The sequence below is a fragment of the Cynocephalus volans genome, chromosome 5 (genome assembly GCF_027409185.1).
Source record: "Cynocephalus volans isolate mCynVol1 chromosome 5, mCynVol1.pri, whole genome shotgun sequence".
NCBI lineage: Eukaryota > Metazoa > Chordata > Mammalia > Dermoptera > Cynocephalidae > Cynocephalus > Cynocephalus volans.
Window position 1 is genome coordinate 53182404 of NC_084464.1, and position 14539 is coordinate 53196942.

A 14539-nucleotide genomic window follows, 5' to 3' on the forward strand; every position below is an offset into this window, starting at 1 on the left:
TATAAAGAGAAGCAAAATCCTAACTTTCTTGATAATAGGATGGATAGTAGTTGCCTGGGGTGGAGCATAGGAAGGATCACAGGAACTTTTATTTTTTCGGAGGCTGGCTGGTATGGGAATCCAATCCTGTGACCTTGACATTATAAGGCACAGGAACTTTTATACATACAAAATGGTTACCCCAGCTTTTGCTTTACTAGTCTTTAAAATATACATGTTTTTAAATGCATTTCACATATTATATTTCACAATAAAAAATTTTTGCACTTCCAAAGTATAATAATGAGAAAGTACTGTTTGACCTTAGACGAGAGGGAGAAAAAAAATAATGCTCTATCATTCTCAGTGTTCTTAGTTACTTCAGATTGTGTTTGTGACAGATTCGCTCAGTTCATGGAAAAACTTCCTTTGGATTCCACTCAATACTAAGAGATATTATTTTTCTTTGTGGGTTAGCTATTATAAAAGGTATCCTTTTTTTTTTTTTTTTTTTTGGTGGTTGGCCTGTATGGGGACCCAAACCCTTTACTTTGGTGTTACAAAATTGCGCTCTAAGCCAACCGGCCAGCCCTAAAAGGTGTCCTCAATTCATTGGGAGCACCTCTTGTAGCCACAAAAACTGGAGGCTGTAAGGAATTTCAGAGGGTGTCTCTTCCAACACTTTCACTCTCTAGATAAGGGAACATTAGATTCCTCAGCTTCCAAAACACAAGCTTTCCCCACACTGCCCCCAGCTGTTATTACTAGTCACCAATGTGATACAAAGGAAGGGGCAGAGTCCATTCTTCAATTGTCTCATAATAACGTCGAAAGAGGCAAATTTATACCAATCATCGGGATCTGTTTAAGACCCAACATGTACCAACGAAAGATGCTAGCACCTACAGAGGAGCCCAGTCCCTCAGTGAAAGAAGGCACTCCATAAATAGGTGTGTAACTGAATTTACTCAAAAGTAGGAGGCAAGGTTTCTGCCCCCTAAGGATTTTACATATAAATGAAAATAGCCAAATTCTATGTTGACATATAATGAATTCAGTGGGGTTCTGGGGTAAAAGGTACAAAGTACAGACAACAGGAGGGAAGCAGAAATAAGATCAAAGATTTATGTAGCATAAGGTAAAATGGAGGAAGGGATGTTGGAAGAGAGGAGTTGAGACTTGAGTTTTGAAAAATTGGTAAACAAGCCATTCTAGAAATTTCTTAAAAAAAAATAAAAATTGACATTTTGACAACACCTGCTTCCCTTTTCCACAATGTTTTAAAATCTTAACAAGTATACTAATTTGTTCTAAATAATTTGTTCTATAATTATATTCAGGAAAGAGTTCTCACCCTCCCCAACAAATAACTTTTAGAATCCACTAAGAAGAAAGGAATAGTAGTAGGAAAAAAGAAACCTTTTAAATGCTCAATATAAATTCTTTAAAACACAAATTTTCTCAAGTTTTAAAGTTCAACAAAATAAAACTAGATTCCAAACATTAACAGGAAAAAAATGTATAAAATAAAATTTTTAAAAATTCCACAAATGGCTGTGATCTGAAGCCTACACTAAATTAACAGGACATTTGGGTGACAAAAACAATGCACAAAGGTCTTCTATTTCTAGTTAGTTTAAGAGAGAAGATAGAATCACTCTGGTAAGGAAAAGAACACTAGAGAAGAGACTCAGTTCTAGCTCTACACAGTAGAGTAAACATGAGTAAGCCACTTCTGCTCTCTGGGTCTGTTTCCACATCTGGCAATGGAATATTTAAGTTACTTAATGAGCTAAATATCTATTATTCCATCTGTAAATTTCCCAAAGTCTTTCAGGTGTCATTCTCTTATAGCAAGCTATATGTTAGGCATTAATTAATGAGGGTAGCAGAAACCAAAGTGAACTTATGTTATCTACAATTCTGTTACTGTAGCAAAATTTTGCAATTGCTACAAGCCACCCACCTATTAAGCCTTGTGCTGAAACAGAGCATCAAAGAAATAAGCTTAAATTTTCAGTGAAACATGATACACTGAATACTTGCATTTACCTCTGCTCTCTCCTTACCTCCACTAAAATGGCAGTGTAAACACAAAATCCACAAGGACAAAGAATAGGAATGGAAACAACTACGACAAAGTCATTTTTCTCCCCCTCCACCCAGTATAAAAAACTTTTTAAACATTTTCAAATTTTTTTTATTGTTCGTAGGATGAAGATTTAATTTACTGTAACATTTTAATTAAGGTATAGTTGACAAAATTATATTTATAAAATCTATATTTATGATGTACAATGTGATGTTTTGACATATATATAAGGAATCTTAAATAAGTTCATGGAATGTTAATGCTATCTTTTAATTCTATTTTTCCATGAACTTTTTGAAGTACCCTTGTATACACTGTGAAATGGTTAAATCAAGCTAATTAACGTATCCATCACCTCACATACTTACCATTATTTGTTATGAGTACAACAAAGTTTTGGGGAGCTGAAAAGCAGATGAGTAAGTCATATCAATTAGCAAAGCAAAGAAAGCAAATACCTAAGAGCTTGCTGAGAGGAAGCCCAGAGAAAACTGAATTATGCTAAGATATATCAGAAAAACTCAATGTCGTTGAAAGCGGGATAGCAGGCAGGGCTGAGAAAAGGGGAATAGGGTAAAAGTTCTACCCCTACGTTCTCACTCTGATTCCAAGCAGCCACTGGGCAGAGGATGGGAAGTTTACTCTCTGGAAAGATTACTAGAGAGACTTTGGACTTAGGCACAACTAGCGTCAGGCCCTCCAGTCTAAAAAAGATTTGCTTAAGAGAAAGTTAAGTTAACCGAAAAGTGAGACATCCCTAGCTCTGTCCCCATTCCGCTCCCCAAATATTGCAGCCAGGTTTGTAAATCCTAAGCAGATGACTGGAACATTCTCTCAGGAAGAATCTGTCCAAAAGAAAAACACCTACAAATACTGACTGCTAGAGGTAGTCCCTCAAAAAATTTAAGTCCTTGGCTAATCACCTTATAATGAAGACCACTGGTTAACTTTTAGAAGATACCACTCTGGCAAATCCAGCTTTCATTTTTTTAATGGCTCACTCCTAAATATGAGTAAGACAGCCAAAGCTACACATTTAAGGAAATGCCTTAAATAAAAGACCAAAACAAATAAACAAGTAAAGGTTCTTAAGGAAACAGAGATAGTACAGGAAGCTGACGAAAAAAAAATTTTTTTAATTAACACACTCAGAGAAGAGCTATTCCATCTAGGAAACAAAAATAGAAGACTACTAAAAAGTAACATTCAGAGAAAAAGCTCTTGAAAATTGAAAATACGACAGCAGAAATATAAAACTAATTACAAGGACCTGAAGATGACATTCAAGATACCCCCCAGAATGTAGAACAAAGACACAAAAAGATGGGAAATAGAAAAGATGAGAAAATTAAAGGACCTATCAGTCCAGAAGTTCCAAACACAAATAAGAGTTTCATAAAGAAAGAACAAAGAAAACTGGGAACAAGAGGAGAAGGGAGAAGTTGCTTAGAATTTAAGAATTCAAGAAAATCTCCTAGAACTGAAAAATCTGTTTCCAAATTGAAGAGTCCCTCAGAATGTCCACTGTAACAGATAAAAAACAAGGCCCAGAGTGAGAGTGAGGTAGATTATCATAAAATTTCAGAACATTTCCAGGAAAAAAATCAAGAATCAGAATAGCATCAGACTTCTCATTAGGAGCAATAGAAGCTAAAAATCAAAAGAGTGATGTCTGTTAAACTCAGAAAATGTTCTCCAATCTCAAATTCTATACCCAGATAAACTATAAATCAAAGTACGATGAGGGACAATGAAGACATTTTCATACATGCAGATTCTCAAACAAAATTACATCCTATGCATCTTCTTCTCAGGAGCTTCTGGAGGATGTTCTCCACAATAATTAATGTATAAACAATAGAGGAGGAAGATATGGGGTCCAGGAAATAGGGAGTTCCAACACAGGGAGGCAAAGGAAGTACCCAGGAAACGAGGGAAAGCAGATCCCAGGATGATAGCTGTGCAGGGCTAGAGAACAACCTCTATTGATACTTAAGACAGCATTATAAGCCTACTGTAAGAACTACAGCATTAAACACCAAAAGAAACAACTAGAAGAATAGAAAATGGAAGTCCCTAGAGAGGCAGAATGTTAAGGAGGGGAAAGACAGGTAATACACTTTTTATGTTATATACAGGCTTAATATTAATAAAAATTAAGTTTGAAAAGATTCTTTAAAAGGTTAAAATGAATGCTTTATTTATTTAGGCTGTTAAATGATCCTTTATTAAAATATTTTCCTCTGTACTTCTTACTATCTGGGCATTCCACTGTACCACTGTTGATGTCATGGGGGTGGTGGCTATCAACATTGCAGCCCACAGACTGGGCAGTCCCCAGGATCTCTTTAATGATTCCAGAGAGTTCTCTAGCTAAAGATACGTGCCATATCTGTTGAGTAATGTTGACAATCTCATCAAAATTGATATTTCCGTTGTGTTTAATGTCTTTCTGTTTCTTTCTATCTCTTGGTGGTTCCTTGAGGGCTTTGAGTATCAGGGCAGATGCAGAAGGTACTACCTCAATCTGGGCCTGTCTATTCTGGTCAATTTGACTGTAATCCTCACACCCTCCCAGTCACCAGTTGCCTTGGCGATGTCATCACCAGCTTTTTTTGGAGACAGATCAAAGCAGCCGATCTTGGGGGCCAGTGCAGACATGGTTCTGACTTCACCACTGGTGCACCTCAGGTACATGACTTTGATCTCACTGTGGTCAAACCGAGGCAGCATGGTAGAGGTGACTGGTGTTGAATGAACCCGGATTCAGGATGACTGAAGACAGTTGCACCTTGGCCTCCTCCATGCCAAAAGCCAAAAAAAGTGAATGTTTTAAAATCACATCTAAAAATATGATTGTTCCAAGCAAGATTTCTGAGGGGCAGGGTGAAATTAAAGAAAGAAAAAAATCTAACTTTTGTCTGATGTTGCAGAGCAAAATCAAAGTATTTGGGAAATTCTACCCTTTAGTATAGAGATGGCTTTGTGAAAAAATTAAGAGTAGGAAATACTGTTTTGCTGATAGGTACTTACTCAAAAGTCATAACCACAAAACCAGCAAAGAGAAAAACAAAAGGAAAATTTCTTAAATGTTATGGTGTTATTAGGAAAAGTTTATGGTTTATGGTTTAACCACTCAACAAATTAAAATTATTTTTTCACTCAGTCAGGCAAATGCTAAACCAAAGTAAAAAAATAATTTGATTATATCACATTTTGGTCAGAAATGAAAACACTTAAAAACTGTATTGCTCCCTCAGGAGAGGAAAGCACAAATACTGCGAGTTTGCCAGAACAAGGCAAGGAGCAATTTGAGTCAGGTTTGCTCATCCTTTCCTGGAGACTGAAACAAATGATAGTGGGACTGTTGTGTGACTCTGAAACAACTGAAACAACTTTTTCTAAGGCCCTAAGAAATAATATCTCAATTAGGAAATATACTTTTCTTTATCTCCTAATACTTTTTAAAAAAAATCTATATTTTCTATTGCCTTTTCATAGCAAAACGAGGGTATCATATGGTATCTGTAAATCAGATTTAATATTGTATACTAATAATAGATGAGTGTTAAAACTGTACTCATTGAGCAAGTGTTGGGCTCTTCACAGACAGGCAGGTAGAGAGAGAAGGTGTTGCCTGTTATTTACTCAGTTTTCTGACATCTAGGGAAACTGTAAACGGGGAAATAGCTAGATCGGAAACTTTTGCTAATCTATTGATTTTTGACCAGGGAAAATTTTTTAAGCTAACTAAACTAAACTAAAGGTACTCTGGTTAAAACACTTGCTCTCATTTTTCAGCATAAATGAAAACAATGAGAATACATTAGCAAGGTGGTTTAACTGTAGCATACTCCACAGCCTTCAATTTGAATGCTTAAAAAATTTTTTTTCTTTCATAGTCTCCTAGAATTTTCTGCAGTTTTCTGCATAAAGTATGATCTTCTTCCCTTTTTAAAGTTTGAGAATATTATTATCTTACAAAATATAATGCATACCCAAAATTTCTTCCATTTTTAAAAAAATAAAATGAAACACTGTTCATTCGTTCATGTTCATGAAATGGAGTAGCTTAACTTTGTAAAAAGATGCCAAGTCTTGCTAAATTAATCTAAAAGTTAAGTACAATCTCAATCAAAATTACAAGAAGACATTTTTGGGGGTGGGGTGGAAGAGTAACTGAATAAATTACATCTAAACTATTTATGAAAGAAAAAAGGTCCACAAATAGCTCTGTCAATTTTGGAAAAGAGCAAAGAGAGCAAATCCATTCTGCCATATATTAAGAAATAAGAGAAAGCCATTAACATGATATGGTGTAGGATCTCATCCAAGATCTGTCTAGAAATGTGTGGGGCATCATTAATGTCACAATGACTGAGCAACACTACTGGTATAAGTGGACTGGACCAGTGACACCAAACATGCCCACAGTAACAACTATGCCCTCTCTAGGAAACTGTGAGATAAACAGACCAGTGGCACAGAATAGAAAGGTGAGAAACAGACCTATGTATACACAGAAACTTGATTTACAATAAGGGTGTTACCACAAATTAACTGGAAAGTTCAGCTGGTTTAGTAGATGGTGCTGGGAAATCAGGATCTCCATATGGAGAAAAATAAAGCTGGATCCAAATCTTACAATACAGTCAAAGATTGTTCCATATACATTAAAAACTTAATGGGAAAAGTAAAGCCATAAAGCTAAATGAAAGAAATTTGGAGAGACAATCTGAGTTACCTAGGTCCAAGAAGAACTTATAAGGCAAATATATGAAGGCTAAAAAATAATGGATTTAACTACATCAAAATCAAGCACTTCTGTTCAGTTAAGAACACTATAAAAAATTAATAGACACTTTAGAAGATGATATTTGTATGGTCCAAAACCATCCAGGGATTTTAGATATATTATATATATAAAGGATTTCTGCAAATGAGCAAGAAAAATACAGGAAATGAAGGATATAAAGAGGCAATACACAGAAGGAAAAAAGCTAACTAGAATATGAAGAAATGCTCAAACTCACTAGTAATTAGAAACACAAATTAAAATAAGACATTACTAAATGGCAAAAATTAGAAATGTGGACAATACCAAGTGTTGGGGAGGTTATAGGAACACAATGCTTGTGGGGTATAAACTGATACAACCATCCAGCAGTCTGACAGTAATTAAGCCACAATGATTCTCCTGTGCCTGCATCCCAGAGATATTCTCAAATATGTCCCTAATGGACATGTGTAAGACTGTTACTGGTAGCACTGTTTATAGTAGCCTAGGTGCCCATTGCTACGGGAATGGATGCATACCACACAGTTAGGAGCAATTAGCTAAAACTACATCCAACATAAATAGATCATAAGACATAGTGCTTAATGAGAAAAGTAAAAACCAGACTAAGATCTGCAGCATTTTTACAAGGAGAATTCTATAGCCAAATTCTACAACAGTGTGGTGTAATGAGCAATTTTACAATTAAAGATACATATACAAAAAAAAATCAATAAGTATTTTACAAAGATGCATATAGAATCAAGGACATATATCAAACAAATTAGAGAGGGTGCCTGTTGGGTGGGGGAGGAAAATGGGCATGGGAAGGAGGGCTGAACAGAAGGCTTTTGTACACCAATGTTAGACTTTGCCCAAATCACAGGAGTATGAAGTCCAAATTCTAATAACATTTTTCATTCATGCATACATTAATTTAGTCAATAAAAATTTATTGAACACCTCTTAATTGCTAAGAACTGTGCTTAAACAGAAACTCTTGTTATTTCTGCTGAAGGTTTTTTAAAACCTCAAAAAGATATGTTTTAACTGGAAGTGGAAGGGAAAAATAACTTACATTATAGTACATATACTATTTAAAAAGGAATATATATACTATAAAGTGAGAAACTCATCACTCTTAAAATAGTTTGACCATTTTTTTTCATCAAATAGAAATAAACCTCGAAGTTCTTTAAATGATAAATTTAAATGACAATTCAAAATACAAAAAATTTAAATATAACTTGAAATACATAAATTACACTGCCACATCTCAGTCCACAGGTAAAACACCTTTTTCTCATGGATTTCAGTGGTAAAACAATTACTTTTCAGAGGGGAATTTTTTTTTCATGTTCATATGATTTTTATTCAGACAGACTATGGTAATAAAACAGAAATATGCACACTGGAACTTATAAACAGAAATATGCACATTGGAATTATGCATTTATCCACTTATAAAAGTATACAAATTTTACATACACATGTAAATAAAAGGACCTTGCCTGTCTCCAGAAAGGTCCTTTTCATCTTTTCAATGGCCCACACATGAGATATATAAAGACATATAAACTTTGATTAAATAAAGAAATGTAGAATATATATATACTAAACACATTACATCTTAAAAATCTTTCCACCTCTTTAAAAAAACTCAATATTTTTTCAAGACTCTACAGCATATCCTCATTTGAAGCTTTCAAGACTTAAGTATTAACCCATTGGGGAATGTCATACCAGCTGATTGAGCTTTAAAACAAAGTTACACGTAAAAGCCCCAGTAATGTGATAGTGGTATTGTGATTACACTCATTTGGTTTTTTCAAATTCTCATTTATTGACAACACAAACTTAAGTATTTACAGGTGAAATGATATGATCTCTTGGGTTTGCTTTTTTTTCTTTATAGCAGGTATTTATTTATTTAAAAATTTTTATTGAATCAAAATTGATTACACATAGTTTTGGGGTTCAACATTGAGATATGTTGATCAAATCAATATTACTAGCATATATATTGTTAGAAATCATAATTATTCTTTATGCCCCTTGTCCAATCTCTCCCCATCCCACTTTCCTTCCCCCACCCTCCTCTAATCAATCACCCTAGATTTCTTCTCTCCCTCTGAAATAATGGTTACTCTGTTGATTTGCTGCCCGAATGATCTGTCCAATGCTGAGAGGTGTGATCAGGTCCCCCGATACTATCATAGAGCAGATGCCTCTTCTGTCACTCTGAAATGGGCTTGGCGGACAGAGACATCCTCCTCCTTTCTTTATCTCTGCTGGTGATTCTCCTTGTGTCAATGCACTCCAGTGGCTGGCGGACCATCTGCATGGTTATTGTGGCGTGTAGCTGCCTTCGCAGCCATGGCTATCGTGGTGGCTGTGGTGGACCACCCACACAGAGATGTTTTTGGCATGATCCTTGGTGCTGGAGGTGTGCCTGGTTGTGGAGAGAGTCCGATCCCCAGCTCCTTATCCTGGGTCCCTGGGTGGGCCCCAAGGCGCAGGCGCAGGGTGCCTGGTTGTGGGAGAGGGGTCCAGTCCCCTTCTCCATGCCCCAGGTTCCTGGACGGGCCCTGAGGTGCTGGCAAGTTGTGCCTGGTTGTGGGTGGGGGGTCCGGTCCTCTTATCCATGCCTTGGGACCTCGGGAAGTCCCCAAGGCACTGGCGCAGTGTGCCTGGTTGTGGGAGGAGGGTCCAGTCCCCTTCTCCATGTCCCAGGTCCCCAGGCAGGCCCCAAGGCGCTGGCATGGTGTGTCTGGTTGTGGGAGGGGGGTCTGGTCCCCTTCTCCATGCCCCAGATCCCAGGGCAGGCCCCAAGGAGCTGGCGAGGTGTGCCTGGTTGGTGGTGGGGGGGTGGTCCAGCCACCTTCTCCATGCCTCGGGCCCCTGGGTGGGGCCCTGAAGCACTGTCACAGTGTGCCTGGATATGGGAGTGGGGTCCGGTCTCTGGCTCCAATCCTTGGGTTCCTGGGCAGGCCCCAAGGTGCTGCTAGTGTGAATGGTTTGGGGTCCTATCCCTGGCTCCATGCCTCATGTCCCCTGGTGGGCCCCAAGGCATTGCCTGGGTCGGAACTAACTTTTTGTCCTTTGCTTACTTCTAACACGGGGAAACTTCCTGGGGGAACCAGTACTTGAGCTGTGTGGTTGAACTAAATTACTGCTTTGCTGCTGTTTCCCTAGGGAAGGCTTTTGGTGCAGATCAGGGTTTAATAGTTGACCTTATACGTACTTCCAGCTCTCCAGATACTCGGTGCACCTGGGTTGTGTAGAAACTCTGACCTGGGCCTGAGTTTTTTCATCAAACTACACCCCATGCAATTCTGCATTCCCGACCAGTCTCCTCAGAGTGGTCCTGTGCTGATGGGGGGTAGGCAGGCTGACCTTGCTGTGACCCAGTGTTCTCCTGGTCGGCCTGTCTCCCCCACTGCCCGTGCTCCAAATATTTCCCATGGAACAGACCCTGTGCCGTTCCCTTGCGTTGACTCATCAGCCTCTGAATGGCTCCCCTTTCTCAGCTGTTCTAGCTCCTCGTTCCTCTGTGGGTCCACGGGAACCCTATTAGTGGTTTTGCTGTCCTGGGGGCCACCAAAGTCCTCTTCTCCCCTTCCGCCTCCAAGTGATTCCATCTAAAGGGCACAGCTGCAGCTTCTGCTGGTTCCTGCTCCATGTGCTCCAGCATTAAAGCTGCTGCAGCCAAAATGCTCAGAGCAGTTTTTTCTTTCTCTCATAGTGGTTTCTCCTGCCTTCGTGAGTTCCCTAGGTCTCTCCTCCTCTTCACCTGAGCTCCAGCGGCCCCAGCTTGGCTGATGTTACATTTTTACAGTTGTAAATTCATTGATTTGTGGGAGAGTGACGCTGGGGACCATCTATTCTGCCATCTTGACCAGAACTATAGCCGGTTGCTTTTAAAATACTCCAAATAATTCAGAAGATTCGAAATTTTTTCTACTTGATTTGTTCTGTGTAATTTTTCCCCCTAAAGACATTTCAACTGCTCAGGAACGCTTCACACCAGATTTCTGTTTTCTAAAAGATTTCACAAGCAGACTGCTGGCTGCCAATGTAGGTGTTGTAGCTAATACACTCATTACGCCACAGTGCTAACAAAAATTGATTAATGCATTCAGTGCAAAGTGACAATGCCTACTCCACATCCTCTGGACACAAAAAATGACATTTTCCAAAAAAACTACCTGTTCTCCCCTTTTTTAAATGTTTCATAATGAAATGCCACAAATACCAATGTTGTAGTATACACGATAATATTGGTAAAGAAACCAACAGCAATCTGTAGGACATCATATGCCTGTATGGCACAAAAACTGCCAACTTCAGTATTTCTGATTTTGATACTAAGTGTCAGTAGGTGGGAGGATCCAAAGGTAAAGAATAGGAATGGTTGGGCCAACCAACAATACTATTGGAAAAAACCTTAAACTACATGATGGGGTCAGTGGAACCATCACTACACATAATAAAAGACAACACATTAATTTATACAAGCTTACAAAAGATAAATGTAATAATAATATTAAGATAATATAAAGATAAATGTCAATAATAATAGCTAACACTGAGCACTGCCTATGTGCCTGTAACTGTTATATACATTTTATACATATTATTTAATTTATTACAATAACCCAATGGACTAGGTACTATTATCATCTCCATTTTATAGATCATTTTTCAAATAAAATGCAGGATCTTTAACATTGCTTTTAGGGCCGGCCCGTGGTGCACTCGGGAGAGTGTGGTGCTGATAACACCAAGGCCATGGGTTCGGACCCCATATAGGGATGGCTGGTTGCTCACTGGGTGAGCGTGGTGCTGACAACACCAAGTCAAGGGTTAAGATCCCCTTACTGGGCCGGCCCGTGGCTCACTCGGGAGAGTGTGGTGCTGATAACATTAAGGCCCCGGGTTCGGATCCCATATAGGGATGGCCGGTTGGCTCACTGGGTGAGCGTGGTGCTAACAACACCAAATCAAGGGTTAAGATCCCCTTACCGGTCATCTTTAAAAAAAAAAAAAAAGATCCCCTTACTGGTCATCTTTTAAAAAAAAACATTGCTTTTAAAACCTCCACCAATTGGCCTCAGTTTCCACTATATTCCCCCTCTCTGCCATTCCAGTCCTCATTTCTGACTCAAAAACTTGACTGATACATTTCATATGAATGTAACACTGCTCTCCTCTGGCCAACCTCCTTCTCCTCCGTCACTACTACAGAAGATTCCTTCATGAAACTGTTCTCAGTTAACTAACCCATCCTCACATTCTTGCTAAAATTAAACACTATAGAAGTACACAGAGTAAAAAGTGAACGCCTCCTCCCAAAGAAGAAAACACTTCAATCCCAATCCTTACATTTTACAAAAATAGGAATATTCTATACATGTTCTGTAACATGACTTTTTTTATATACCTTAGTAATGGACACTTTCCACATCAGCAAATAGAGATCTACTGCATTCTTAACAGCTAAAATGGTATTCCATTGTGTGAACCCATAATACATTATTTAATCATTCTCTGATGGACAAACATCACTTTTTTGCTATAATAAATAAACAATGCTGTAAAGAAAAACTTTGTGTTCATATTTTTCATGCAAGTGTATGAATATCTGTAGGACAAATTCCTAGAAGTAGAATTGCTGGGTCATAGGATATGCACATTTTAAATTCCAATAGACACTGCCAAATTTACCTCCAAGAAAACCTACATTTCTGCCAACAGTAGGGGAGAGGTCCAACTTTCCCACATCCTCATCCACTACTTGCTGTCATCAGCTTTTTAAATCTTTGTCAATTTGTAAGGTAAAAAGCGATAATTCTTATTTTATTTTGTATGTATTTAAATGATGAGGATTACTGAATTTATAGTTGAAGTAGATTTTTAATTGACTTAGTTGTAGGCCAAGCTGAACTGCCTATGGAGAAAAGAAGTTTGAGAACTACTTAACACTATAATTGGGGAGACTAGTAATGTTTAACCAATTTGGGATCTTAGCATGGAGCAGACAATGATGCCAACCACAAATGAGACTGTCTTCATTAAAGCACACTTACCTCTCACTTGAAATGCATTACGAAAAGCTCTTCAAGCTATGCCATACATTTTAGAAACATTTTTTTTTAAGGGTATATTCAATTCCATAGTCATGTATTCTCCTTCTCTTTACTTATAATACCCCTCTGGTCTGTTCACTTTGACAATATTTTACTTTTTTTATATATACTGTTTATTCATCTGACCTTTGACCTATTTCAAATGTTACGGTCCAAGAGTATAATTCATGTCTAGCCATGAGCAGCCAATATAATTAAGACAATTGATAAATGTGATTGTATTAGAACATAGAAAAAGGACAGCTAGCCAGTTAGCTCAGTTGGTTAGAGTACAGCCTTACATCACCAAGGTCATGGGTTTGGATCCTTGAACCAGTGAGCCGCCAAGAAAAAAACACAGAAAAAGAAGAGTAAGAGATGTAAACGTTAGCCAGTGGCCATCCATAAGGTCTAGGCACTGTGATTTATAAAAACAAAATACTAATACAGCCCCACACACTCTAAGAATGCTTACATAAATGAGATGACGTCTGTTCACCAATGTTGATCCCTGTCAAGGGCTAGATGTCTATGATTATAAAACTATTAGCAATGACAGCCAAACTGAGCTAATTTACACATTTTCTTACCTGATTTTCTTTGTGGCCACCTCCTGGTAACAATTTTTGTCAAGGAAAATCTAATTAGCTATAACAGGGACTTTGACCTTATTATTCTCATAAATTAGTATCCATAACTGCAAAAATAAGTACCACAAATTATCTGGCATTCTAGAAAGATGCTGGCTCAAAACCGATAAATCAGTAAACTCCTGTCTATACTTCCTTTAATTTTCTTTTCTTTTTTTTTTTTTTAAAGATGACCAGTAAGGGGATCTTAACCCTTGACTTGGTGTTGTCAGCACCATGCTCTCCCTAGTGAGCTAACTGGCCATCCCTATATAGGGATCCGAACCCATGGCCTTGGTGTTATCAGCACGGCACTATCCCAAGTGAGCCACGGGCCAGCCCTAGCCTTCCTTTAATTTTCAACTAATGTTTATATTCACAAAATAAACTGATCCTTAAGACTTTATTTCAAAATCAAAAGCTCTTGCTTTTTTAATACATCAACATGACCTATCCAAGTGAGCACAGGACATATCCTACACATTTTCTTTCCCATGCCAGAGATTGAAAGGAAGAGATAGAGCAGGAGGCAGGAAAGAGCAGACACTAATGTGACAAAATGCTAAAGCCAAGCTATAAATTATCTTTTGGCTACTCTGCTGCATTTTGAAAAAGCTACAAAGGTAGGGCCTATCCTTCCTTTGGAGAGATACAAGAATCATATAAAAGCATCTTTCTAAATAACATCAGTGCTGCCTTCCCATCCCTGATACAACTTGCCCAGCAAGAGAAGCACTGCTGAGATCTAAAGACAATGACTGGAAGCTCTCTATTCTGATGATGAGAGGGAGCAGGGAAGACCAGCTTCCTGGGCTCTAAACTATGCCAGACTTCCCTGCTAATCCTCCCCAAATCCCACAACATTGGAGTGGGGGTGGGGGACAGAATAGAAAACAATCCACAACTGAATCAAGGACAGTAGTTCTAGGTTACA

At 38.1% G+C, this 14539-nt stretch overlaps 1 protein-coding gene and 1 pseudogene across 3 annotated transcripts in view; both read right to left on the minus strand.

Annotated features, from left to right (window-relative positions):
* Positions 1–14539, minus strand: part of USP49 (ubiquitin specific peptidase 49) — an 85444-nt gene that overhangs the window by 64900 nt on the left and 6005 nt on the right. The window lies entirely within an intron of this gene.
* On the minus strand, positions 4269–4867 carry LOC134379041 (large ribosomal subunit protein uL11-like; annotated as a pseudogene).